At 39.3% G+C, this 27,977-nt stretch overlaps 1 pseudogene across 1 annotated transcript; it reads left to right on the top strand.

Moving 5' to 3' along the window:
* The first annotated feature begins 673 nt into the window (after positions 1-673).
* On the top strand, positions 674-24,058 carry LOC147496835 (uncharacterized; annotated as a pseudogene). Its single transcript, XR_015196767.1, has 5 exons — positions 674-1,148; positions 21,630-21,739; positions 22,827-22,979; positions 23,074-23,160; positions 23,699-24,058. The product of XR_015196767.1 is annotated as an uncharacterized LOC147496835 (transcript).
* The last annotated feature ends 3,919 nt before the right edge of the window (positions 24,059-27,977 follow it).

The following is a 27,977-nucleotide window of genomic DNA, read 5'->3' as shown; positions in this document are numbered from 1 at the left end:
TTTCAATGTTTTATATTATGTTTAGTTTTAATCTAAATGGGAATGATTGTGGAATGATTCAAGGCTAAACTCCATTAGAGGGGGTTGAGAAGCCTTGATGAAAGCTTGATCCCGTTTTTTATCGTAGAGTCGCCGTAATTTCTATTCCACGCCGTAAATAATTAGTTCACCATGAGAATGGGTTTAATTGTTCACATGCTAGTTATAAATTGGTAGAAATTCCATGTGTAATTAGGGATTAGGAAGAACCGATTGTTCTGTGTAGCAGTTCAATTCGGATTACTTTAATTTTCGTCGTTAGTGGATTAAGTTGAGTTAAGGTGGAATCAATCCCCCTCTAACTCCTTATCATCGAATCAACGTAGCATTCCCTTAGTTGTCGATAATCGACTAGTTGCATTTCGTGGGTAGTTTGCATCGTAGTCTAGTTCGTGAATTAAGAAAATCTCTCATTGACTTAAGACTGATTTCTTAGACTTAGAAAACAATTCATGCTAGGGAACTAGGAGTGGAACGAACTTCCTACTCCACTTAGTGCAATTCGCATTGAGAGTAGAAGCTTTGATAATTGAGACAGTAAAAGTTTAGTTTTAGTTTACTTACGGATTGAATTCATCGTTCATTTCGTAGGTAGACTATACATTTCTTCAGTTATCACCTTTGCTAAGAAGATATGGCATTTTGCTCAGCAAATCTTTCAAATTCAGCGAGATTTGGAGTCCTTCTTCTTGTGAGGCAGCAGTGCAAGCACTACAGCTCACTCATCTTGGATATGTGGAAAGCTTGCTCCTTGACGATCATGGTCAATCTTTGGAAAACCAGGAACAAAGCCCTCTATGACGACAAAGCTCCAAGCTACACACATGTTTGCTTTTTGATCAGGAGAGCGATTACAAGAGCGCATCATAAGTCCTCGGGGATTATGGAAAACTCGATGCATGACCTTAAGATTCTAAAGCATTTCCAGCTACAGCTCAAATTTCGCAGGTCCCCAAAGATCTTTGAGTGCTTTTGGCTACTTCCTCCTCCGGGTATACTCAAGATAAACACTGACGGATGTTCGAAAGGAAATCCGGGAAGATCAGGGTGGGGATATATCTTCAGAAACTACAGAGGAGATTTTTTGGGAGCGGCTGCTGGTGGGATGGGTATATCCACTAACTACATGGCGGAAACAATGGCTATTATACAGGCCATTAAACAGGCAATTGATTTGGGTTGGCGCTATATTTGGGTAGAATGCGATTCTACTTGGTTGTCCAGCTTTTCGAACAACACCACACATTGGAGAGTCAAAGAAACCGGCAATCTTTGAAAGATAAAGCGGCATGGATTAACCTCACTTCATCTTGGCGAGACTAACGGGAGCCGGATACGCGTGCATGTGGAGCTGCATTAACACAGGGGGACAGTATATGGTGGATTTCTCGACCTTCATTCATGATTCATCTGGAGAACCATCATACGACTTATTATCATTTTGTTCACTAGTTCTTCTTTTCTAGTGCAGGCTTGTATCTTTTTGTTTCCTTCTTTTGCTACATTGGCTATCATGTAATCCTTATTCTTTATAATTAATCAATTACCTTTAACAAAAAATTCAAGCAAGTGGATTTGCGATTTCTCTACTCGGAATTTACTTCTCCCTTGTGTCATCACTTAGATATTTCACTCTTATGAGGCTTTTAAGCTAGATGCTCACAGGATATGTATTAAGTACTTTAACCTAGGTCTCAGAAAAATACTGCCAAGTACAATCAAAGATGCTCATGCAAGATGTTTATAAAAAGATGCAATAACTATTACCTATATATTAATCTATGTTTCAAAAATTAAATCCTAATTCAAGTACTACGTGAGATTTCTAGACTAATATCATCATGGAGAAGGGAACAATACTATTATCACTAAGTGCCTAGTATAAACAATATTTATGATTTTTAATTTTTTATAAAGAAAAGTGTGAAATTTACATCCTAAAAGTGCCTAATATTTGTAAATGTTTCTATCCCACCCCTAAACAATCGAACGCTTTGTCCTCAAAGTGTAAAGAGATAAGGAAAAAATTTACCATAGAAACGTGGCAAAAATTGGCAGTACTTGTAACAGAAATATTATAAAGATGATATGATAACATGGAGCACAATTTAACTGTTACGTACTAACTAACACAAACTCTACTGGAGTAAACATGATAGGTAAAGGGTGGCAAAAAGATTTGAAATGAAATACCAAAATACGCCACCCCCAAACAAAATTGGAAAACTCTTTTTAAGTTTGAAAATGTTTGTTTGGCCTATACTCCAAAAAGGTGGTATGTTACAAAAAATTATATGGATCTTTTTAAGTCAGATTCCTTAGACTTAATGTGATATATATGTATTAGCATGCAGTTTACCATACATCATTAATCTAAATAATTGTGGATCTTTTCATAAATAGTTAACACGTAATGCACCACCAAACAGAATTAAGCACCAAGATTTCCTATGGCATGGCTTAGTAGAATGGGAGTGAATTCTGATGGATCTAGAACCTAATCGAGCATAAATTTTCTTCTTTTTCTTTGAACGAAAAGGTGTCCAAGTGAATGATCGTGAGAAAATGGATGGTTGTGGAAGATACCTGGAATGTGGATAAGTGTTAGAAGAAAAGGGTGGGAAGAATGATTGGATTCTGTGAGGGATTAGCTCAAGTGGATGGTGGTAGGGTGGTGCTCTAGGTAGCGCTTGAGAGGGTGGATCATCACCGGCTCTTAGAAATTCGTTGAAGTCCTCATCTAGGTTGTTCGCATCCACATAAATATGGTATTTATCTCCATCTTTGAGGAATTCATCTATCTCGTCTATTGTGAGATTGACTCTATCTCTCATAGGGTCGGAAGAAAGGGTGGAAAATTCTTTTGCTAGTTCAGTTATGTTCAAAGAGTCAAAATTGTGATCTTTGTCTTTTTCCATAAGAAGGGTATCTACTAGTGTGGGGACGAGATTGTCAGAAGCACTAATGTGATATACAAAACTCTCAATAGACTTGAATTCACCTTCTACAGGAAAACCTAGCTGTCTCTGTTTTTGTCTAAACATGTTAACTTCCACAAAAAGATTTCCAAAAGAAAGAGTCATTGAGCCATCCCGGCAATTGATTTGGGCATTGGTGATAAGCACCTAAAACTATAATATTAAACCCCGAGGGACATAGCATTTTGGTCGATTATGTGTTTCATAATCATGTAATAATTATATTTTCGTACTTTTGCAGGTTTCCGCAATTAAAATGAAGATAGTGATAAAACATGCATCAAAGTACAGGAATACGGGAACATTTGGAGTTTCCCACTCGACCCCGTGAAGCCGAAGTTTCCAAAAGAACAGAACCAGTGCGGAACGGGCCCACATATGAAGAAGCAGCAAATTTCCGATGCTCAAATCGGATAAATCTAGGTGCCGACGTTGGCTAGTGAAGCTGCCAAGTACAAGAATACGGGAATATTGGGAATTCACACTCAATCCCCGTGAAGCCCAACAAAGCCTGACTAGAGCCGAAGTTCCCAAAAAGAACGAGAACCCGGTCGAGAGCGGGCCCACATATAAAGAAGCAGGAAACTTCCGATGCTCAAATCGGATAAATCTAGGTGCCGACGCGTTGGCTAGTAAAGCCGCCAAGTACAAGAATCTGGGAATATTGGAATTCCCCTCAATCCCCGTAAAGCCCAACAAAGCCCGACTAGAGCGAAGTTTCCAAAAGAACGAACCAGATACAAAGCGGGCCCACATACAAAGAGGCGAGGAAACTTCCGGCTCAAATCGGATAAATCTAGGTGCCGGCGTTGGCTAGTGAAGCTGCCATAGCGACGAGGCGAACGAACTCTGCGCAAGGACAAAAGTAGTAAAACGCCAAAAAGCCGCCAATTGGACACACTAAGTGGACACACTCTGCTTGGGCCCGAAGGCATGATGAGTCAAAGATAGGCAGGTGGCAAATGATGGTTTCAAATTGATACCACGGCAAGAGAGAAGACATCGCACAATTCAAACCCGGTTGGTTTGAATTAACATAAGCTAAAAACAAAACCTTAAAATGGCAAAAGGACAAAACTTAAAAGCGGTTGAAAACAAAGTTTGGTTTGAACCATTCAATTAGCATAAAAACAAAACCTTAAATATTCACGGGTCACTCTTTGTATCAGCTATATATATATGAAGGGTCGCCTTCATTATGAGGTCTTCAAACATATTAATGCTTTAGCTACGTTTAGTTTTTCTTGAAGACTTACCTTCCGCCATTTTTATTTCAAAGAAACTTAATACGGTAAGTTATTTTACCCTTAATAGCGGTCATTTCTTTTCTTGTTTAATTTTGTCCTGCATTTATTTACTTAATGTATCTGACAAGTTTTATTATTCTGCTATGATGATGAGCTAATTCCCCCCGGGGAGGGTTATCTTTGCTTCGTGTGAAAATCGGATTGACTTCGTTAATATTCTAGAATCACTACTTAGGAATTAGGCATAGAATTAACATCCGGTCCCAAAATGATCGAGGACCGTACAAAGTTAGATCGCCGATGCTGCTCGAAACGATCGTAGCGACAAAATGTCTCGTAGCGACTTCTGCAGTGTCGGGCGACTCTCCAATTCGTCGGTGATGTAAACTTATGCGGGCCGGAGATAATATACCGAGAGATGCGGTATTATTAAAACTCCTTATGCTAGTGAAATGCGACCTAGAGATGTGGGCATGCACTAGGGATCAATACTTCGGCGTCGTCTCGAAGCGAGGCGAACTAGAGATGTAGTGATTTGGTAATAAAAGCTGTTGAAAAATGATTCTTGCATGAGCATGATTAACTCTCTCCCTGTTTCTCTACATTTTGTTTACCTATATTTAATCACCGTAGTAATTTACATTACCGTTAATTTAATTAAAACCAACTAAAAAAAACCTAAAATCCTACTCACTTAAAGTTGTAATTCGGTTGTGAACCTATCCAGAGCCCTAAGGTTTGGGCGATCCCTTACTCGACCTATCCTACCAATCCCACGTGAGTAAAGGTAACTTGACTAAAGCGTCGCGACTATATACGGACGTTGGACTTTGGACTTTGGACTTGGGACATGGACCTCGGACTTTGGACTTGGACCTCGAAATAAGAAATAAATGGCGAAAGCCGATAAGCGTGTAAATTTATGTTTTATCAAAATGGCATTTCACGGGAAGGACTCGGACTTAGCGTAATAAGCGGAATACATCTATAAAAACCCTCCCCTTACCTCATCATCTTTTTAATTTTCATTTCATTTACAATACTAACTTTTTACCGTAATTTTTTCTACTAACAAATAAGCGTGAGCCAAGTTGTTTATTTTCATTAGCACGGGCTAAGTATTCGTAGGAATTTGAAGTACTAAGCGACAAAAAAGAGTCGGGACGAGACCTGAATTAGTAAACAAAAGCGAAACTAACACGAGTATCAACACTCCGGTTTTCAGTCTGAGCCACTTTCCTTTCGATTACTCTTTTGGGCTCTTTGGTCTGTTTTTCTAGTAAGCATAAGCTTGGGAGTAGTCGATCGCTATCACGAGGAATCGCGGGGCCTTGGGTTTCAAACTCTTAAACTCCTCAAACTTTGTCGAGGATATTATTTGCTATAACTTTGTTTTACCTCGTATATTTGTATGTTGGAATGAGAACTCGTGCATGTAAAGGTGGTTAGATCATCATATATTCACGAAACACAATTAATATGATTGAATATATTTTGATATATCGTAGCGTCAAACCACTTGCTTAGAATATTTTTGTATGTGTATGTTTACATCAATTCCGCGTCTGCGGTATTCAATTGCATGAGTTAGTTCTCGACATTCCCTAGCTCACGTATAACTTACACATAGTTGCTTTCGTATAGGTAATATAGATTTGCATGGGTAGACTTTCTGCATAACTAGTATATGTTAGTTAGTTTTTATTTTTAGCATCTATCGTTTTTAATTGCATATTTAAGTAATCAACGTCTCCATAATACACTAATTACGTAAATAAAAAAAAAAAAAAAAAAAAATTAAAAAAATTAAAAAAAATTAAAAAATTAAAAAAAAAAAAAAATCATAGTAATTAAAAATTTCATCTAAATCATCTTAATAACACCCGCATAATACACCATCATAAATCATCATCCTATTCCATCGATTGCCTAGGAAACTTGAAAAAATTGAGGTTGCCTAATTAAGGAGCGTGCTAGTACGAACAACCTCCCTCGATTCTCTCGGGTAACACCGGGTCTTGGAATATTCACCGCATTATCCTAGCTTCCCGCTTTCGAGTTAGCAGCATTTCGGGAAGGCGTGCTTCAACTTCCTCCTTCCTAACTTCTAAAAACTCCGGTCATTATTCGTTTCCTTATGAGCACTAAATTAAAATTCATATTTGTATGAGACTACGGTGCGGTAAACATAAGGAATTAGAACTTACATATCATCGTCGAAAATACAAGAAACAACTGTTTATGTTATCTCCTAGGCATAGTTCCTCCTCCGTAAATCAACCTCGTCAAACATCTCCGTTTCCATTATCCCTTTAATTATGGTGAAGAAAATCTCACGCGGTCGAGAAACCCCGAAAGGGACCCCTTCGGTTCTATCTTGCCTTTACGGGGAAGGACCTACTTCACGCATTAAACTTCGATCGCGATTGTAGGTGATTTTCGTATTCCACCAAACATTTTCGGTTTGTTACCTGTTTACCATGGTTTAGACCATGAAAAACCATACAATCATCGTCGGATGCAACAAGTAGTCACCACTTTTAGCCATCCGACCGTTACCAACGAACAAGTCTTGCTTAGGTTGTTTCCCTTCACCTTAGGCGATAAAGCCGGTTTGGCTCGCCCGGACAAGCGCCCGCAATCCATTGACACATGGGGCAAACTTGTTCAAGCATTCATGATAAAGTTTTATACTTTCGAAGAAAACTACATAAATGCTTCAAAAGATTCAATTCTTTTCGCCCGGCACCCCCCGGGAATCCACCGGGCGTGGGAGCAGATTTCTTGATCTACTTCTCGAATGTCCCCATCATCAACTTCGACACATTTGTATTAGTCCGTTCATTCTTTAATGGTCTCTCGACCATCAAAAGGAAACATTAGATATCATGAGCGGCGGTTGTTTTTCATGGACAAAATTTCTTGAAGCATACACTTTTCTTGAGAAGCGAGGCTCCACGAAGCACCCATTGGGGAAACACCGATTCTTCTAGATCTTCTAAAGACACTCCTACCAAAGTTACGTCTATGTTCAAGGTCAAAACCGATCCGAATTAAAACTCTAATCGAATCCTTAAACAAAAGGTCGATGCTCTTTCGGTACAAGTAAATGAACAAAAACCCAAACGGTCATGGCGCCAACGCTTCCCCATGCCCTCTTTGCTTAAGTCCGACGCCCGATTCTTATTGTCCTTTGGTATCACGAGTGTCCTCCCCAACCTCTTTGAAGAGGTTTGTGCTTTCAACATCCCTAATGCACCTTGGCGACAACATCGAATTTAGCTTGGCACCCTTTGTCAACAACAAGCTCCTTCGGTGGCAACAAGCGTTCTGTCACGACCACCCGCGAACTACAATTCCTATCGTCAAGGAAATCCTCCATAATTTCAGCAAGGGCAAAAATAATTTTCCCAACAACGCAAATATGGGATACCAAAACAACCGCAACCTTGTTCCCGCTAACCAAGGATATGGCTACCAAAATCAACGTGAATAATAAGCGAGAACTAGTTCTGCTTTGCTCCCTTAGTACAATCCACGGCCGATAAAGCGGCTGAAACTTTCTGACATACATGAATCAGCAGAATCAAATCCTAGCTTCTATCCAGCCGGTCTCTTCTTTTGTTGGTTTTCGGGATAAAAGTCAAAGGCGTGTTCCCGGCCAAGCGGTTCAAACCCTAAGCCTACAAAACCGCCTTTGAACTCAACAATGCACCGGGACCTAGTAATCAAGCCGGGGTGAGGTAAATGCCATTACCACTCTTCGTTCGGCGAACCATCGACAATAATATCATTATGCGGGCGAGGAATCGGCGGAAGCCACGACTAACGTCCTTCCAACTCATACCTCGCATGACCTATAGCGGACGAAGTTGTACCATCAAAATCTACACCCTCGTCCCTAGGAAAAATACCACCATTGATCCTTATCGCGCGATTCCGTCCAAAAGCTCCGTTCCCGCCCGTTTGGTAAAGAACAAACATGGCGAACATTTTGATGAGATCCGTGAAACCTTCAAAATTTGACCATAAACTTACCTTTCCTAGATCGCTAAAGCATTTGCCCAAGCATGCCAAGTTTTTGAAGGACATGTGCACCACCAAACGGCGTCTGAATGTACCTCACAAAGCGTTCCTCAGCGGCGGTTTCCCTCGATTACCACTACCAATGGTGTGGTAAAGTACAAGGACCGAATTCGACCAACTGTACCATGCATCGCGTTGGCGACAAAGTATACCGCTTCTTGCGGCTTTTAGACCTAGGTGCCAATGTTAACCTACTTCCTACTACTTATTTAAGCGGTTAGGTCTTCATGAATTGAAACCTACCAATATGACTCTGCAACTTCGCGGATCGGCTCCATCAAGTACCCAAAAGGCATAGTAGAGAGCGTTATAGTAAAGGTCCAAGATTTTTACTATCCGGTTGATTTTGTCATTCTAGATCTTGAAGTAGCTGTGACTCCATCCCTATCATCTTGGGGCGTCCTTTCCTTGCAACCGCCAGCGCTCTTATAAATTGTCGGGGCGGTTCAATGACATTGTCTTTTCGGGAACCTTTTCTCATCGAACTCAGCGTGTTCAAATTAATGAAACGGTTTCCGATCCTATAATGGAGGGCGAGATTAGCTTGGTTGATAGTCCGGAGCATGATTATTTCGCAAACTCTTTTTCCCCGGACGAGATACACCAATTTCTTTCTTTTGATAATCCGAGTTTGGCGATGGCTTCATTACATAAGGGATGTCCATGCATTATTAGAGTCGATTACCACTATTTGACCTAAATGCTTCGGCAAACTAATTCGGAAGACCGGATTAAGCTCTTTTCCATTGAAGAGATGATCCCTCACGAATCCTTGATCCCCAATCCTCCAACTCGGATTTAAAACCTCTACCCCTGATTTGAAACGTTACATCTCGATTTCGATGGTAGTCACCCTATAATAATTTCTGCTCCTTGACCACGCAGGCGAAGAGACACGCGTTTGATTCATGTCATTCGTGAACACCGCTCCGCTATCGGATGGTCCTTAGATGATATCAAGGGAATAGACCCTAGCATATGCGATCGTATACATCTTGATGGCGGCACAAAGACATCACGAGAACCACAACGCGCGCTTTAATCCCGCTATGAAGGAAGTAGTGAGAGAGGAAGTTCTACGTTTACTTGATCGCGGGTATCATATACCCTATCTCGGATAGTGGCTGGGTTAGTCATCCCACGTTGTTCCCAAAAAGTCCGGCATTCAAGTTGTGCAAAATGAAAATGGTGAATGCATCTCCACTCGCATTCCTTTGAAATGGAGAATTTGCATTGACTATCGCAAACTTAATGCGGAACCCGTAAAGATCATTTTCCTCTCCCATTCATTGACCCGGATGCTAGAGCGTTTAGCGGTCATGCTTACTCTTTTTTTCTTGATGGCTATTTCGGATACTTCCAAATTGTCATCGATCCCCCGATCAAGAAAAGACAACTTTCGCGTGTCCCTTTGGAACCTTTGCTTCTGGGGCGAATGCCTTTTGGTCTTTGTAATGCCCCGGGCACTTTCCAACGCTGCATGCTTCACATTTTTTAGTGATATGGTGGAGCGTTATATGGAAGTCTTCATGGATGACTTTTCCATTTACGGAAATTCCTGGCTTATTTGTTTATCCAACCTTTCAAAGTCTTCTTTAGCGTTGCGAGGAGAAAAATCTGGTACTCAATTGGGAGAAGTGTCATTTCATGGTTACCAAAGGACTTGTTCTAGGTCATATTGTTTCAAAAGGCGGGATAGAGGTTGATAAAGCTAAAATTGTTAAAATTTCTTCGCTACCCTTCCACGCCGCGATTCGGGATATCCGTGCCTTTTAGGCCCTATTGGGGTTTCTGAGGAGATTCATTCAGGATTTCTCTAAAGTTGCTTTCGACCTTAACCAATCTCACCTTAAGGATGCGATTCGACTTCAATTTCAATTGCAAACAAGCTTTTGATACACTAAAAACCGCTCGACTACCGCTCCTATTATTCACCCCCGATTGGTCTCAACCATTGGTGATGTGTGGCGCTAGCGACTTTGCTATTGGTGCCGTGCTAGGCCAGCGGCGTGACGACAAACCCGTTGTCATTTATTACGCTAGTAAAACTCTTAACGGCGCTCAGCGTAATTATACCACAACCGAGAAAGAGTTCCTAGTTGTTGTCTATGCTTTGGATAAGTTTAAGCCCCTACCTAGTTGGAACATCGACCATAGTATATCTTGACCATGCCGCTTGATTCGGTACTTACTTTCGCGAAAAGGGCGAAAAACAACGATTATTTCATTTGGATCCTTCTCTTACAAGAATTCACCACGGAAATCAAAGACAAGAAAGGAACCGAAAATGTAAGTAGCCGACCATTTATCAAGACTGGTTGGTGACATCGATAGTGATTCTGAAGCTATCAGTGACTCCTTCCCAGACGAATACTTGTACTCTATTTTCTCATCTCCATGGTAATGCGGATATCGTTAACTACCCTGGATTCTTGAGGAAGTCCCTCCTTTTGGTCGCCTCGATCATAAAAGTTCTTATCCATTTGTAAAATATTATTTCGGGATGAACCCTACCTCTTTAAGTATTGTTCCGACCAACTCATTTCGTTTGCATTCCGTTTGGGAACACACCGACGTATTATCCTTTTGCCATGAACAATCTTGCGGAGGTCATTTCAGTGGAAAGAAAACTGCTGCCAAGGTGTTACAATGTGGTTTTTACTGGCCTACCCTTTTTCGCGATGCACACGAACATTGCGTAGCTTGCATTCGTTGTCAACACTTAGGTCGAATTACCAAACGAAATATGATGCCCCTAAATCCTATATTGATTGTGGAAATTTTTGATGTTTGGGGCATTGATTTTATGGGACCCTTCCCTATTTCTCAAGGTTTTCTATACATTTTAGTCATTTGTAGACTATGTGTCCAAATGGATTGAGGCACTCGCATGTCATTTCGAATGACCATAAGACTGTCGTGAGATTTGTAAAGAAAACATTTTTCTCGTTTTGGTGTTCCCAAAGCTATCATCGATGATGGGGGTACATTTTTGTAACAAAATTTTTTGGGTTTTAATGAAGAAATATGGAGTTACTCACAAGGTTGCTACTCCATACCACCCACAAACGAGTGGCCAAGTGGAAGTCTCAATGAGAGATAAAGTCTATTCGGAAAAACTGTCAACCCATCAAGAAAGGATTTGGTCTCTCCGCTTATCGGATGCCTTGTGGGCATACCGAACGACATTTAAGACACCTATAGGGATGTCTCCTTACGCATTGTTTTTGGAAAACCTTGTCATCTGCCGGTTGAACTTGAGCATCGTGCCTTTTGGGCCATCAAAAGCCTCAATTACAATATCATCGAGGCGGTGAGAAGCGAAAACTGCAATTAAATGGTGGAGGAGATTCGAGATTGATGCTTATGATCTCTCGAAATCCTACAAGGCTAATATGAAAAGAGTGCCGCGACAAGCACATTTTGCGTAAGGATTTTAAAATTGGCCAAAAGTTTTCTTTGTACAACTCCAGTTACACATCTTTCACGGTAAATTGAAAACACGATGGTGCGGTCCTTTTTCATTGTGTCGGTTTGTGAAACATTATGGGGCAATCTCTTTGCTTAATCCAAAAGATAACAGTGAATTTCAAGTCAATGGACAACGCCTAAAACATTACCACGAATTACGCTCACCAGATGTTGAACAGACTCTTCTTCAGAATCCTGTTTAATCGACTAGATGTTTAGTTTGGCGTACTTTCGATCTTGTTTCTATAGAGGGTGCGCCATTTTGGTAGCCGGGCCATCTTCTATCTTATGATCTCCAAAGTTCTTTGAAGTGTGTGGTTTGCAAGGCCGGAACCTTAGTCCACGAAAACTCTTTTTTACGTAAGCGGAGTATAAATGTATTTTGTAACACGAGCAAACGTGCTTTTCGGTAAACGATGGGTACCTAAAATTTCAACTCCTTCCTTCTCTTCCCTTTTCTACTCTCTACCTCGCGAACTTCAGCTAATTATTTGGTGTAAGTCTCACTCATCCACGAATAGGAAATGGTCGTAGTTCTTTTTGCTCGTAAACGGCGTCGCTTGAAGGATGGGCTGGTGTATGCATTGCCAAACACCCTTACATCTAGGCCCGGACTTCCTATCCGATACTAGCCAGGTTTAAGGTATACTTTTGTCTAACACCAAGCTGCGCGGGATAATCTCGCCGCCGCCGTTTTCCCACGGGATGGGATTCGTCTTGAGAATCGGCGTTAAAAGACTTCGATTCGTCTTGAGGATCGGCGTTAAAAGACTCACCTTGTACATATGTTTATTTTGTTACCTTTTCCCTTTGCATTAAGTTTTGCACAAGGGATTCGTATCAAACCTCGGATGTTGCATACTTGGAACACAAGCGGGCAATGGATTCCACCAGACCAACCCTAGAATTGGTTACTTTGAGTCCCTTGGGGCGGTTTGAGGATAGCCGTATGTAAAAAGGGCAATTTTATTAGACCGTAGCGCGCACGGTCCAGGATGGTACCATCCTGCCCCTAACCCCATAATACATAGAGGTGAAGCCCGCAGTTTGGCTGGATTGGGTTAAGCTCGAGCCGACACATGACAGTTGTCTATGATTTAAGATGGTGACTCCCCTGGACATCCAGTGTTTTTCATGTATATCTCCCTTGTATGTAAATAAAACCCTTACACTTTCCTTCTAAAAAAAAAAAAAAAAAAAAATTGTGGCTTTCAAGAATGACTCATATAATTGGATAGAATTTTTTGTGCCGATCGTTTCGATATCTCATTCGTCCAATTCGGAGTCCAAACGAGTCGTGGGTACGCATTTAGATTTTTAGGTTTAAATCAGGCTTTAGGCTTGATTTGGGCTTCGAGAAAATTTTTGGCCCAGCCCAAATATCGATTTCTCGGTCCATTTAAACCCAAAATACCGATCGATCACAGCGTCCACAAATCCACGTTTCATCTTCCTAAAACCGGATCTTGCCCCTCTCGAATCGGTCGCCGCGAGGCGGGCCCACACTAAAACTAGGTCTGGCGAGACCCTCACATTCGATCAAAGATTTCCTTCCGTCGGATCATCCCAATTCTCCCCCTCATCAATAATCCATAGCCATCCTCCCTCTTAGATCAGCAATGGCTGGAAACAGACGGATTTGTGTGGAAAATTTTTTTGGAAATTTGTTTGAAAACGGGATGTTTGCTCCATTCTTTGATCACGAAATTCACTCTAGAGGATGGGAGAGTTTGTTATATGCCAATGGAGGGCTTTATTCTAAGGATTTGGTGATGAAATTCTACGACAATGGAAGCTTTAATGGCGACCATTTTTGGATCACCGTCGAGGGTGTCGCCCGCGAAGTCACACCGGTGTTGCTCTCCGGGATCACGGGCATTCCAGCGGTCGACCACGGATCGACTTCGATCCGTCCGTGTACCCACGGACTTACGACCTAATGCTCGACACGCTTATCGAGGGAGAGTACAACATCGACGGGAAATGCGCGGCGTATCGGCGGCTTCGGTCGCGGCGGAACCATTTAGCTGACTCAATGGCTGGGACTGAACGTCATTGGCACCTCGAAGCCTTCCGACATCAACAAGACCTTCCTCCACCTTCTCTGGATCCTTCAGGAGCGAAAGGGTAACTTCTGCATCGTTACCTTTCTTTTTGATATTATCACACATGCCACTCTTAGGTCAGCCCCCCTTGCCGTTCTAGTAACGCAAGTCATGATTAATCTGGGTTTTCTGTCTGCCACCCCACTACTCCCTATACCACAATATGAGAATATGCTAGTCTTTAAGAAATGCATACAAGACCCTTGGGAACCCACAGCACCTAGGGCTGCCGAGCACGCTAGCGTAGGATCCTCTCACCCACCATACTTTGATGAGACTGCCATGAGTAAGATCACCCAACCCATAGAGGCCCTACGTGCAGTGAACAGTGGTCTGAGAGACATGTACACTCGCCAGGTATCGATGAGACGTACCTTGGGCGAGTTAAGGACCGATATGACCACTCGCCACGAGTCGATGACAGACAGCATGGGTGAATTCAGAGGAAATGAGAGCCTCCATGACTACATTTCAGGACAGTATGCTTTTTCGCGGAACCGGTTTCATTGAATGTTCATGGCGAGCAAACATCGGATTTCGAGCTTCGGTGATGGATACTCTTGGTGATATCCGGGGGCAGTTAGCCTCCACGGGGAGCTCGTCTTGACGACGTCGCGGGACTCCTAGTTCTTCTTCTACGCAACCCCGAGGACTACTACTACTGGCACGGGAGGATCATCGGTAGCTAGTTTATTTTTTTCCGGTCTTGTATAATATTTATATCGGATATTTTATTTACGTGTTTTCACTTTCTAGCTTAATAGTAGATGGTTCCTAAATAGTTTTATATTAGCTATACCTAATATTATAGTATATAGGTAGGAACATATATTGCTAATAATAAATTATATATATATATATATATATATATAAATATATATAAATATGTCATACTTAAACAACAAATTTTAACGCGTCACTAACACGTTCAGAAACCGATAATGAAAAACGATAAAAAAGCGGTCGAAAAGCGGTCATGAACCACAACTAAAAAGCGGTCGAAAAGCGGTCATGACCACATCTAGAAAACGATTAAAAGAAAACGGGTCAAAACGGCAATTTTCTTTCTATAAATAAGTTCACCTCTTCCTCCATATTCACTCATTTCTTATTCTTCCCTCTACACTTCTTATTCTAAAAAGCGTTTTTAGATCACTCCAAGTTCAAGATTCATGGATGCACTAGAAAAGTTTGAGCGCCGGGCGGCTTGAATATATGCTACTCAAGTTTTCATGCTAGGTTGTTTTGTTATAGTCATGTTGTTAATGTGGCATATTATTCTATCTAATATTTAGGTTTGTAATTAAGTCATCATTATCATTATGTTGTGTTTCCATACCATTTATGCGTTCTTACATCATATTGTGATAGTATATCTACATTTTCCTTGTCCTTCTACTTAAAAAAAAAAAAAAAAAAAAAAAAAAAAAACAAAGGGGCACTCCTTGTCACATGCCCCATTCTTCTCATCCACACTTCATCCACTTTTGCATATCTTAGAAGATACCGTGGTATAACTACCCCTGTGACACCTCGAAGCGTATCTTTTACATTTTTCGGATGGGTGGCTATTTATACCAAGGATAGACACCTCAAAATATTTAACTTTTTTTTTTTTTCCAAAATAATTTTTCACCACTCCATCTTTAATGGCCCTCACTTTCGAAGTTTCAGTGCACGAGCAAAATTTTATGGAAAATTTTCAAAATGGTCTTTTTCATCCTTTTTTTTTGACTCGAAATATTACGTCGAGGGGATGGTACCCTCTGTTACACCATAAGCAAACATTTTATTCCGGAGAATTGGTCTTGTTATTCTATAAAAGCGGTTATTTCCAAAGCGGACAATTCTTTGTCCGTGCTAACGGATCGCGAGCATGAATTGACTATGGAAATCATCACGAGGTACTTCAAATTCCTATTACAAACCAAGGAGTTCACCGCCCGGGATTCACCTTTCGATAATATCCGGCATCGATGTTTGCAACTATCCTTCACGCGGCGAATACAACGGAAAAACCGTATTGTTTATCGGAGATCTTTACAAAAGAACCAATTATCTGTGATCGATGGGTAGCTCATAATGTCCTAGGCACATCTAAGACTTCGAAATAACCAAACCACTCCTCCATTTACTCACGGGTGTTGCGGACTAACTGCAATGATTTTTTGCATTATAAAATTTCTGCGGAATCGCGATCGCGTGCAAAGGGAAAAAGGCAGCCCCTTTACCAACCATTGTGACACTTATCATGATACATTGGGGTTTTTCTAGTACTTATCCTCATACACCTCTTGAACGGCTAACATTCTTACCATTCACTTTCGGTATGTAGAACGGATTCGGAACCCCGGCGTTGCAAAAAACCATGTCGGTGTAGGAACCAACGAAGATTGTTCCACCGACAACATCTTTCTTGAAAATGCCTTATGCAAGCGTATTTAATCCCATGGAAGGGCTTCACTTAATTCAACAAGGGTGATGACATTATTCAAGCGTCGAACATTATTATCACCGGCCTTCTTGAATTTGAGGGACTGCGGACAATAAAGCGAAGAGGAACAAGCACAATTCTTGCCACGACCACAACCAATTCTTGGCAAATCACACTCTAATAATGGAGAACCACGCCGAGATTTACGGCACGAGTAAAGCAAAATGTTGCAACAGTCATTTATTTGCACGGATTGACGGCATAGAGAATCTTATAAAGCGGATTCCTCCCACATAAGGATCCTCGCCGTTACTTGGGACAATAAAACAATTTAAATTTTGCAATTTTATATTATTTATCATTTTCTTTTTAGTTTTTAATTTTCATATGGTAATTTGTTTTTACTTAATTATTCTCATCATGCTCTACTATTTGTTTATCCTTGTCTAAACAGGTCACATTTTTTCACAGAATGGAAGCTCCAAAGATGATTCCAGAACAATCTTTCCATTCCTTACTAAATTCTCCGGCATATGGACATCTTTTGGAGAGACTACATCACTCAAGTTGGATGGAACTCTCTCATTCTACACCGGACCGGACATACTCCCCGGGTTTGGCAACTTTTTTTATAATAACATGGAAGATCTACCGGTGTCCGGGGTTTCCGTTGAATGGGTTTACACTTCGTATTGGTAACACCCGACCGCCTTTTATGAGCCAGCGGTGGCTATGGCTCTAGACCTTCCTCCTCTTCAGCCGGATCTCCCCATCCAATACATGATAGAGAATGACCTTAATGACTACTCTAGGGAAGATTTTTTGCTGCCCGCTATGGCGATGGCCTTGCCCACGTCAAAGAAGCGTGCGAAGCTTGCCGATGGCGAATTCACTATTCCACTAGCCGATTATGACCATGAATGTAGGAACTGCTATGTTATTTATTCTTCGAACATCATGGGAGATTGGCATTTTTCCACGGCATCAAGGCGGCGTGTAAGACATTCCATGCATTGGCCCAAAGCGTACCACCTTGACATTCTGAACTAGTAATTGAGAATCTTAAGAAGGCTCGGTCTTTTCGGCAAGATTACATCACCACCCGATTTACAGCATGCGGGATAGTGAGGACCATATTTCCTCGAGTTTGCAGCCACCTTTCAGAATTTGGGTAAAGGTCGACTCTATGTGTCCAACAAACAAGATAATTCGTTCCTTGCGATTTGGGACATGGACATGCCCGCAAAGGTATCTTAAGAAAGTTCGTTCTTTCCCCTAATGATGATAAAATGATAGCTCATCTAGACAATGCAAAGAAAAGGAAGTGGAGTGAAGTCCGGAAAGCTATGATAGATTGGCGGGATCTTGAAGGAATGGCATTTCTCGAGGGGCCGAGGCAAGGAAGGACTATCCCCGGTTCAAGGTTGGGGCAATGTGAGTTGATGCATGTACATATTTGTTTTATGTTTTGATGTGAAATAAATAAGTGACCTAACGTGTGCTACTCTAACGATTATTGCTTCTACTTTTATGATGTATAATATATAGTGTGTTACAATAAATTTCTGTGGAAGATGTCGACTTTATTTTTGCTCAAAGCCACCGGGTATACTCTTTCTTCCTCTTAACACTTTGAGGACACGGTGTCCCTTTGTTTGGGGTGGTGAGAACCTTTTGCAAAAATTAGGCATGCATAGTTGTACATAGTTACTTAATGTCTAAATAAGCGTATTTAGTGACAAATTCTCGTTTCTCCTTCTATGATGAAAAATATTTAGAAATCTCACCCTAGCATCAAAATTAGGACTTGTTCTTAGAAACTTAATTTAATACATATGCAATAGTTTTTACATCTTTTCATGAGCATTCATGCAATCGACTATCATTAAATGTACAATGATGAAGTTTACGGGACCCACGGTTAGACAACTAAGTTTCCATATCCCGTAAGAATCTAACCAAAAGCCTCAAAATGTATGATATATGAGTAATGACCACGAGGAGGAGTAGTTCTTCGAATAGAAGTTCACACATCTACTTACTTGATCACTACCCAAATCCTAGGCGAGAATTTAGGCCTTCTTTGGATCGATATAGCCAAAAATTCGCACTGTAAAATTTTTTTTTTTTTTACCGTTAGTCCCATTTGAACCTTTCATTAATCCTTTCTACTTCACAAAAAAAAAAAAAAAAATCATTACCCATCTAGTAAACCACAACTAAATAAGCCTACCTAGATGATGAGTATGAGAAATAGGATGAAGTCTTGAGAAAAATGAAAGAAAAACCTTGTCACAAATCAAAATCAGTTACGTGCTTTAGAAGAAAAAAAAAAAAAAAAATAGAAATATGTTTTCAAAAAATCAAAAGAAATATCAAGGTTAGAATTCCCCAAAGATCAAATCAAAGGGAATACAAAAGCTTGAAAAATCAAGTGTGGAAACCATGTTAGAAGAAAGAAAGAAAAAGGATTTTCTCTAGTATAAATATCTTGAAGACCTTATTCTCTCATACTTATCATTTTTTGAATTTTCCATTCCGGGTTTCTTTTACACTACCACCTAAGCCCCATAACACCTAATAAAGACCTCTAGCTCAATTAGGAATAGGATAGTGTGATAATAAGTAGTAGTTGTGACTTCTCGACCTCGGCTCCTCATTTGTCATTGAGTATGTGAGGGAAGCGTGTGCCCACCGCATTTGCGACACCGGAGATAGCAAAGCTTGAGTGGAAAAATAAAGAGAAATTGTGTTTCGACACATACCTGTGAGAACCTACTTAAGGACGCTTATCCAAAGGATCGAAAACGCCCCCGCTTTCGTACATTTCATTATTAGATCACTGCATGCATGCTCATACGTAGATGTTTGATTATTGTATGTATATTAACTTGAATTTGAAAGAATAAAATCCTTGTTTCCCTGCTAGAGAGATGACTAGATACCGAGATTAATTAAGGAAACAAGCCTTTGTTATCGAAGTCGTTGTAGTATAAATGAAGTTTGTGAGTATCTTCTCGGAAAACTCTCACGAGGCTATAACTTCGTCCACTAGGGAATTCCTAGTGGTTCAAGGCCTTGTTGCATCTGGTCAATGCAACCGCACTCTGCTTGAAAATGAGATTTAGCTTAGGACAACACATTTTTTATCACTTATCGTTTTAATGTCTCTTCTTTTTCGAGGACAAGCAAAGTGCTCTTTTTGGGGGTGGTGTGATAAGCACCTAAAACTGTAATATTAAACCCCGAGGGACATAGCATTTTGGTCGATTATGTGTTTAATAATCATGTAATAATTATATTTTCGTACTTTTGCAGGTTTCCGTAATTAAAATGAAGATAGTGATAAAACATGCATCAAAGTACAGGAATACGAGAACATTTGGAGTTTCCCACTCAACCCCATGAAGCCGAAGTTTCTAAAAGAACAGAACCAGTGCGGAACGGGCCCACATATGAAGAAGCAACAAATTTCCGATGCACAAATCGGATAAATCTAGGTGCCGACGTTGGCTAGTGAAGCTGCCAAGTACAAGAATACAGGAATATTGGGAATTCACACTCAATCCCGTGAAGCCCAACAAAGCGACTAGAGCGAAGTTCCCAAAAGAACGAGTAACCGGTCGCGAGCGGGCCCACATATAAAGAAGCGAGGAAACTTCCGATGCTTAAATCGGATAAATCTAGGTGCCGGCGTTGGCTAGTAAAGCCGCCAAGTACAAGAATACTGGAAATATTGGAATTCCGCTCAATCCCCGTAAAGCCCAACAAAAGCGACTAGAGTCGAAGTTTCCAAAAAACGAGAACCGATTACAAGGCGGGCCCACATACAAAGAGGCGAGGAAACTTCCGAAGCTCAAATCGGATAAATCTAGGTGCCGGCGTTGGCTAGTGAAGCTGCCATAGCGACGAGGCGACGAACTTCTCATATAGGACAAAAGTAGTAAAAGCGCCAATTCGAGCGCCATTTGGACACACTCTGCGGGCCCGAAGGCATGATGAGTCGGCATAGGCGGTGGCAAATGATGGTTTCAAATTGATACCACCGGCAAGAAAGAAGACGCGTAACAATTCAAACCGGTGGTTTGAATTGAAATTAGCTAACGGTGAAACTTTAAGCGGCTAAAAGGCGAAAAGATAAACATATCAAAACAAAACTTTGATTCTCAAAGTTTTGAACAAATAAACCAACTACTTAGGCCAAAAGCAAATTAAAATCATTCACGGATGGTCATCCTATGATGCCTATAAATATGAAGGTTCGCGCTTCATTATGAGGTCTTCAAAGACATATTAATGCTTTAGCTACGTTTAGTTTTTCTTGAAGACTTACCTTCCCGCCCATTTTATTTTTGAACTTAATACGATGAAGTTATTTTTACCCTTAATACTTGATCATTTCTTTTCTTGTTTAATTTTCTGTCCCGCATTTATTTACTTAATGTATCTGAAAAGTTTTATTATTCTGCTATGATGATGAGCTAATCCCCCGGGGAGGGTTATCTTTGCTTCGTGTGAAAATCGGATTGACTTCGTTAATATTCTAGAATCACTACTTAGGAATTAGGCATAGAATTAACATCCGGTCCCAAAATGGTCAGAGCCTGTACAAAGTTAGAGGTCGATGCTCGAAACGATCTGTAGCGACCAAAATGTCTGTAGCGACTCTCTGTCAGTGTCGAACTGACTCTCGGTCAAATCGGTGATGTGAACTTGTGCTTGCGGGGCGGAGATAATATACCAGAGATCGCGGTATTATTAAAACTCCTTATGCTAGTGAAATGCGACCTAGAGATGTGGGCATGCACTAGGGATCAATACTTTCGGCGTCGTCTCGAAACGAGACGAACTAGAGATGTAGTGATTTGGTAATAAAAGCTGTTGAAAAATGATTCTTGCATGAGCATGATGATTAACTCTCCCCTGTTTCTCTACATTTTGTTTACCTATATTTAATCACCGTAGTAATTTACATTAGATTAATTTAATTAAAACCAACTAAAAAAGAAACCTAAAATCCTACTCACTTAAAGTTGTAATTCCGGTTGTGAACCTATCCGAGCCCTAAGGTTTGGACGATCCCTTACTCGACCTATCCTACCAATCCCATGAGTAAGGTAACTTGACTAAAAGCGTCACGACTATCTGGGACGTTGGACTTTGGACTTGGACTTGGACTGTGGACCTCGGACTTTGGACTGTGGACCTCGGACTTAAGAAATAAGTAACTGAAAGCCGATAAACGTGTGTAAATATGAGTTTTTATCAGCTCCTCTACAGAAAGGTGAATTAGTGCTAGAAACGACAACTGAACCAGATGGTTTCTTTATTGGTGGGCCTCTATATGATGATGCTGATTACGAGATTGAGGCTTCAAAGGTTTGAAATCTAAATGATTTGATTTTCTTGATAATATATTACTGGGCTGCTTGCAAATCTTTTTCCAAACCTTGCGAACCTTTTGTATTGCATTGACAACCCATATGTTTCGGATACCTCATATTTAAATTGGACACGCAGTATCTAAGCTGAGTCCTAGTAGTGTTGATGTAGTATGGGGACTTGGAAGTATGCATCTGTTCATCTCTTGCCTTGATTTTATCTATGATGTTGACAGTTGACATGCTATTTTCGGATAGCAGTATTTGTACACTTGTAGGTGACTAGGTGCAGTGTGCTGTAAATTAGCTAGTTTCAGTTTTTGCCTTTCACTTTCCATTTTATATTGTTTAAAGTGATACTGATGCATTTTGTCTTTCAATGAGGTGATGTTAAATAGTTGTTGTGGTGGGCCTCTAGATAAAGAATGTTGTTCTAATTTTGTGCTTAATTATTTGCAGCTCGGTTATCATTTACAATCAATTGGATCAAGTTCCTTTTCTTGTCAGAAGCTTAGTCAAATTGCCATACGTATATACCCTGGAGAAGAATCTTCAGAGTTATTTCCTTCTATTCTACTGTCACTAAGTGGTGAAGATGGCTATAGATGAGAACTTGTGCTTTGGGTTCTCTATCTTTTGGTGCCCTCTTTCTTATATCTGTATTCTTAGGGTCCAAAGATTTTCTATTGTTAAGATTGTGTTGTGTTAGACCTTGGTCATACATGGGCCCCTGATACGCGCTGGTACCTATATCTCCATCACCTTGGGCTTTTGGAAGGAAGTGGCAGCTATCTCGGTGATGTAAACTTGTAGGGAAGCGAGAAAAAAGTTTATACATTGAATAATAGGATTAGTGTTTCGCTCAAAAACCTTAGGTTCCCAATCTAAGTAAAATTCATGATTAGTCAAGTACCCTTGGGAAACCCCAGTGCCTGTAATAATTGTTGTTGTCTTCGCTGGCAGCTCAGGTTTTTGGAGTGAGTGGGTTTACTGATTCTTCTTTAGCATCTTACTTTACAATCAGCTTTTGACAAATGTACTCATAATTTTCTTGCACTGGATAACATGTGAATTTACTATGGCAGGGATACGGCAGATCACTATGGTTGATGCAGGGAATGTTTAGGGCCAATGGAGGGTGTGGATATGTCAAAAAGCCTGAATTTCTACACAAAGTTGGTCCACACAATGAGATCTTTGATCCTAGAGCAAGTTTACCTGTGAAGCAAATATTGAAGGTAATTTCATCTTATAATGCACGGTTAGACTTGCATTCAGTTTGAGTAACTTCTCTATTCCTTATTCTGATTGCGGCTTTTTATCACTTATTAGGTGCGAGTATATATGGGAGAAGGCTGGCATATGGATTTTCATCACACACACTTTGACGTATATTCCCCTCCAGACTTCTATACAAGGGTATGATGCTAAAAGTTATTGTTGAAAAGCTTCAAGTAGTTTCCACATTTCCTAACATCATTGTGTGGTTTTGACAATATACGGTCTTCTTATACTTTTACCTCTTTGCTGACTTCATTGATGTGTAAATTAGTTTGTTCTGTTAAATAATCCCATTCCCATGTGATGATGTCAAGGGCGGAACGAGGATTTCAAGTTAAGGGGGACAAATAAGTTAAACTTACGACTATATAGTACATATAGCAATATACAGTAGTATTTTTTTTTCTTAGAGAAATTTTGGGGGGGGGGGAGGGTAGGTATAGCCCTGTTAGCCATGATGTAGGTCTGCCCCTGGATGATGTGATGACCAGTCTGAGCTTCCCAAGCTCTATGCTGTTGGGGAACCCAGCAAGCGTCTTACCACTTTCTTGCTTGAGTATAGTTGAGTCTTTGGATTACTTTTTTATTTTATTCCATGCCAGTATTTTAAGGAAAAAAAATTGATGATGGTAGAGATAATTTTTCTTATATATATATTGAATTGATCTCCCTGCAGGTTGGAATTGCTGGAGTGCCTGCTGATTCTGTTATGAAGAAGACAAAGACAGTTGAGGATAACTGGACACCGGTTTGGAATGAGGAGTTTGAATTTCCGTTGACAGTTCCAGAGCTTGCTTTGCTTCGTATTGAGGTTCATGAGTATGACATGTCTGAAAAGGATGATTTTGGAGGCCAAACATGTTTGCCGCTGTCAGAGTTAAGGGCAGGAATTCGTGCTGTCCCACGTACAGTCGCAAGGGAGATAAGTACAAGTGTGTGAAGCTTCTTATGAGTTTTGAGTGGGAACCTACAAGAATGTAATTGGAGGGGAAAGAATGTAATGTTTGGATTGGGATACCTAAAAGAATTATTATAACCAATTTTTTTTTTAATCAAAAAAACTAATACCCGACGGATAGCAACTGTCTAGTAATAAACTACCCGACGGACAATAGCAGGCGCCAACTGTTGGAATACCCGACGGCCTATGACACTTGTCCTATCCGATGGTCCAAAGCAGTGGGACTACTCGACGGTCCAAAACAGTGGGAATACCCAACGGTCCAAAGCAGCAGGAATACCCAACGGTCCAAAACAGTGGGAATAACCGTCGGCATAGATCATCAACCCCGAAGGCCTGTTCTGACCGTTAATAACTGTCGGAAGCCTATGCCGACCGAGCATTTTTCGACGGTCGTGCGGCGGTTTTTGGCCGTCGGATAATACCTTTGGCAATAGTTATTGTCTGTCGGGTAAAGTCATTCTTTTTGTAGTACAGCTAACTCTTCCTTAATAATGCCTTATATTCAAGCCACCATATATATATTCCTTCATATCCTCGCTATAATCTTGCCAATCACACCATTCATAATTAAAAACCAATTAAAATCATATTATTTCATTTTCTCTTTCATTTAATTAACAATTAATATTTCATATTTATTTCATTCCTTCCATGAGCCAACCAATTGATAATATCTATCTCTTTCCAATTCCTTTTTCTAACTTCCTTAACGCTTTCTCTTATATTTTCTTCTCATATTATCACAAAGATTATTTCCATTTCATGTGAAGATATTATGCACTAAGATCTTGTTTGTGAAAGCTATAAATATATATAGAAGAGAATTGGCATTAATTGCATCCCATTCTAGTATTCAATTAGTAGAAATTTGGTTTTTTAGTTCATTTCATTAATAGGGAAGAGTGCTCTAGAGTGTAATTTTCCAAAGATCAACATCAAATAAAGCAATAAAGATGGTTTCAATGTTCATTCTATCTTTTGTCTTTTTCACGCCCTATGAAATGCTTGTTATTTTGTTTTTGTCATTTTTGTTAGAAACTCCCTTATAAGTGTTTCCTAATATCCAATGATATCTCTTTTTAATTGGTTTTTACACTAAGGTTAAATGTGCATGGTTTATATAATTTTTCATGAAATCCAATGATATCTCTTTTTAATTATATTGGTTTTTACACTAAGGTTAAATGTACATGGTTTCTATCACCGTAGAAAATACAGGGTATTTTTCATTATTAGTTTATTTTTTTAGTTAAAAATCTTTCGACTTTTTTAGCTAGTAAGGAATTTTTGGGATTTTTTGTACTACTTAAAAATAAAATAGGGCAAAATGAAGGACTGGTTTATTGAATGCTTAAAATTTTCTCATTTGGAGTCAACGAGAATAGAGGTTGAAATTTAATATTGAGTTGTATTATTGTTCTTAAAGTTATATTTTCCACTAATTCTAGAACTAGCGTTTAAGATTTAGTGAGGTTCCGGAGAAATTAACAAGAGGTATAAAAAATGAAATACTCGAATTATCGGTGAGTTAGTAACTTTCTTTCAAGGGTGTTGATAAATTGATCTTTGAAAATTAATTGCTTTAGTTAGGCATTATTTCTTTGCATGTTATTTTTATTTCTTAATTTAGACAAGAAATTGGAAATTCTCAAAATTGTTTTAATAAAATTCCCTAGTTAGCGATTGTCTTATGAAATCTCTTCTTTCAAATTTATTCACTTCAAGATGTCGATTGATAACTCATTTATAGCTATTATAATAATATTTTATTGATTATTTTGTAGTTTTTAAGATTTTGTTGATTGACAAGAGTTTCTTAGCTCAATTGGTTGTGTACTCCTCTCCTCATGGGAGAGGTTGCAAGTTCGAATCCCACCAAGTGTTGGTTGGGATTTATTTCTTGTGTAATTATGTGATGGGCCTTTGGGCCAGGTGAGCCTTCGGGTTAAAGACAAGGTGCTGCTATGATGGGTGGACCGAAGAGCGAAAACAAGTCTTCATGGACAAGCAGGTGGAAGCAGTTGGGTCTACTCAAAATGGCGCATCGGCATCGGTGATAGCCTTCGGGGTTCATGAGTCTTCGGGCAATGTAAGCCTTCGAGCTAGGGTCCTTTAATGTAGCCAGTGTGGGTCTGCCTTAACCCTCTAAATATATATTTTTTTTTAAAATAGCTCTAGATGACGGAATTAAATATTCAAAAAGGAGGACGCATGTCACACCACAAATTTTGAGTAACCACATATTAAATAAAAAATGCGCATTTTCTACTAATATGAAATCACTCAAGACCTAGGGTGTGAATTGGGAACGAAACATACGTGTACACTTCTGGCCAAACAGAATCAAAGCATTTGAAGCTACAAAAGTAATCTTATAAGCAACTCAATCGTGTAAATTTGAAATAAATAAACAACTGACTTTCAAAAAAAATCCATAAAAGCTCCACTTCCATTATCTAAATTGTCCATTGCATAAATTCAAACAATATAAATTAATATTCCAAATTGTACAACCTTCTAAAAATAATAAAGGAAACTGAAAACAACAATGACTCCAACGCTTAACGCATCCAAATTCAATGTCTCACTTCACTACTCCACACTAACTATGCTCCTAAGAACGCACCCTCCGTTGCAAAAGAAAAACAAACATGGGGTCAACAAATTTGAATTTGATTGTGTGAGTAGAGAAAACAAAAACAAACTCAAGGGCATGCAACCAACCATGCATACCCTAACAATAACTTAATCAATAAATAAGTAATTACAGTTTGGAAGACAAGTAGTTTTTTTTTTTTTTTTTTAAATGACGAAAAGTTTCTTCCAAGCGATTTCTTAAACTTTAGCTTGCATAGCATTTATGCATTATTTTAAAGCTAACCACGTAATAGGGTAGGACGTCATCACTACGTAAAGTATTAATAGGCCCTTCCGTCCTGCAAAATAGGGTTAAACATCACTAATAAAAATATTCATATCACATGGTCAAACTCTTCACTTATATTTAAACAAATTTTATGACATTGTAATCCAATTCATTAATATTGGTCACTCCTACATATTCAAGGAATACCACCTACACTAACACCAATCCTCAAGACGATCACGATAGTTCCTTTCTTGGGTGCCCATTCACACGATATCATTTCATCATAAAGTTTCCACGTACATAAACACATTTCTCAGTCTATATATAATAATCAATATTTTCATAAATAAAATCATCTTAATACAATCCTTCGAAATCACATAATAAATACATGCATTTGTAATCATATAAAATAACAATAATAACATTCACTTGATTAGTCTATTTCACCTGATCACCTCCTATTAACTTACTAGACACATACAATTGATCACACAAAATTAATTCGTATATATACGAAAAACCTAAGTACGTTACACATGAACATATATATTCAATAAGTCTACATATATGTAAAAATTACCAAATTAAATTAGAATATTATACTCAGTAATGTGAACAAACCCTACAAATTTTAGAATTTCCTCACGACCAACAAAGATTGTAAAATTCACTCAAAACAGAAATTTTAAAATTATTATAAAATCGAATATCTACCCAAACAGTACAAATGAGATATGCATTCTGACTACTTTAAAAATATCTATTCAACTAATTAACCTCAAATCTCTGAATTCTAACAACTACATCAACGGGAAATGTAATTCTAAATTAACAATTTCAGAAAATTCGAACTCAATTACTATTAAAGTATTTGTAGCAATGAAACAATGATTTTTGTAATGTAAATCTACATTATGAATTTTTAAAACACAACACTTTGTTTCTTAATCAACATATAAGTACTCTCAATAACAATAACAAAATAAAAATTAAAGAATGTCTACTCACCTTTTAATGTGAAAAATTATATATCTTGATTTCCTTTCTACACCACTCTCTCATTTTCTTTCTTCTTCATTTATTATATTTTGTTTTAAGGTTGCAAGTAATTAAAAGTAA

This window comes from Coptis chinensis, chromosome 5, assembly GCF_015680905.1.
Source record: "Coptis chinensis isolate HL-2020 chromosome 5, ASM1568090v1, whole genome shotgun sequence".
NCBI lineage: Eukaryota > Viridiplantae > Streptophyta > Magnoliopsida > Ranunculales > Ranunculaceae > Coptis > Coptis chinensis.
The sequence above is the reverse complement of the archived record's forward strand: the minus strand, read 5'-3'. Positions and strand labels throughout refer to the sequence as shown.